At 43.0% G+C, this 1,807-nt stretch overlaps 1 protein-coding gene and 1 pseudogene across 1 annotated transcript in view; one reads left to right on the forward strand and one right to left on the reverse strand.

The window, feature by feature from the left end:
* Positions 1-1,807, reverse strand: part of PKHD1 (polycystic kidney and hepatic disease 1 (autosomal recessive)) — a 722,421-nt gene that overhangs the window by 152,683 nt on the left and 567,931 nt on the right.
* LOC102842175 overlaps positions 74-1,807 on the forward strand; it is a 7,853-nt pseudogene continuing 6,119 nt past the window's right edge.

Raw genomic sequence — 1,807 nt, forward strand, 5'->3', positions numbered from 1 at the left:
TTCCCCCTCCCTCTCCCCTCAGAGCTTCTGGTTTTGCAAGTCTGTGGCAAGCCATGGACACTGGCTTCTGTTCTATAGGATGGGGTTTGTTAAAGTAGTCCAGAATAGGCCTACTTCAAGAGATATCAAGTGAAATTTACAAGAAGACGAGAGCGTAAAAAAGCATATGATTACTGTGCTTGAAAATGCCTGGTAATCCTGGATAAAAAGAAATACAACACATCCAAATACAGGATGATTGTTCATGTGACCAACAGAGATATCATTTGCCAGATTGCTTATGCCCATAGAGAAGGGAATATGATTGTCTGTGCAGCTTATGCTCACAAAGTCCCAAAGTATGGTGTGAAAGTTGGCCTGAAAATTATGCTGCAGCATATTCTACTGACCTGTTGCTGGCCCGCAGGCTTCTCAATAGGTTTGGTATGGACAAAATCTATGAAGGCCAAGTGGAGGTAACAGGAGATAAATACAATGTGGATAGATAGCATTGATGGTCACAAGCAAAGCTGGTGCCTTCACCTGTTACTTGGATGCAGGCTTTTCCAAAACTACTACTGGAAATAAAGTTTTTAGGGCTTGTCTATCCCTCACAGTACCAAGCGATTCCCTGGTTATGATTCAGAAAGCAAGGAATTCAATGCAGAAGTACATCAGAAACACATTATGGGTCAGAACGTTGCAGATTGTATGTGTTACTTAATGGAAGAAGATGAAGATGTTTACAAGAAACTGTTCTCTCAATACATAAAGAACAATGTAACTCCAGACATGATGGAGAAAATGTATAAGAAAGCACATACTGTGATCCAAGAGAATCCTGTTTATGAGAAGAAGCCTAAGAAAATGTGTTCCAAGAAGAGGTGGGAATAGCCAGTAACATCACCATAGAAAGCTTGTTAAGACCATCTTCAGCCTATAACTGGATGGAATACCTAAAACGGGGCTAGAACTTGCCCAGTGAAAGAAGCTTCCTGCAGAGTCTTTGCATTGCATAAGACCATAGGTGGAATCCTGAGCCCCATCAAGAATCTTCTGAGGAGGGAAATTTACACTTGAAAGGACAAGCAGACCAGCCTGAAGCAGTTAGAAGAACAGAGGATAATTCTTGAAAGAAGATCAGCAGGAAAAAATAAAAAAAAACAATAATGACAGTCCAATTGACTACTATAAGAACAAGTAAGTTGTTCACTGGGGAGCCATCAGGGCAAGCAGTCGGGTCCCCTCAGGGCAAATCCCCTTCCAAGACTGAGAATCAAGAGGACTACATGAGCAGGCATGTGGTTTGCTGGTGACCATGTTGGCCTACCAATAAGGAGAAATGGGGGAAAAACAGCAATGAAGTTGTGAGCTAAGTCCGACCACATTCAATAGACTCCTGTCAACCTGGGTTGAGATCTGGTTGGCCAGAAGCATGGCAAGACCTGGGGACTCCTGGGCCCAGGGACAGAACATAGCTACAGAGGACTAGAGTGGAGAGTGAAGCGTCCAGCTGATATTAAGTGACGGGACATGCACAAGAACACCCATACTTACAGATAGTGCCCATTGGACCTGGCCTCAATGACTAGATGATCAGAACTCAACTAGAGAAAGAAAGAAGAGGGGGGAAAAAAAAGAGCAATGTGCTACAATTTGATGAACTTGACCTGTATTTCTGGATGTACTACATCTTGACAATGATGATCATTCCCACACTCTCAGTACACAGGGTTGTCAGGGATGGACAACTTAGAAATTTGTTGTTGTTGTTGTTAGGTGCCATCGAGTCAGTACCAACTCATAGCAACCCTATGCACAGCAGAAC

Source organism: Chrysochloris asiatica, unplaced genomic scaffold (genome assembly GCF_000296735.1).
Source record: "Chrysochloris asiatica unplaced genomic scaffold, ChrAsi1.0 scaffold00019, whole genome shotgun sequence".
Classification (NCBI taxonomy): Eukaryota; Metazoa; Chordata; class Mammalia; order Afrosoricida; family Chrysochloridae; genus Chrysochloris; species Chrysochloris asiatica.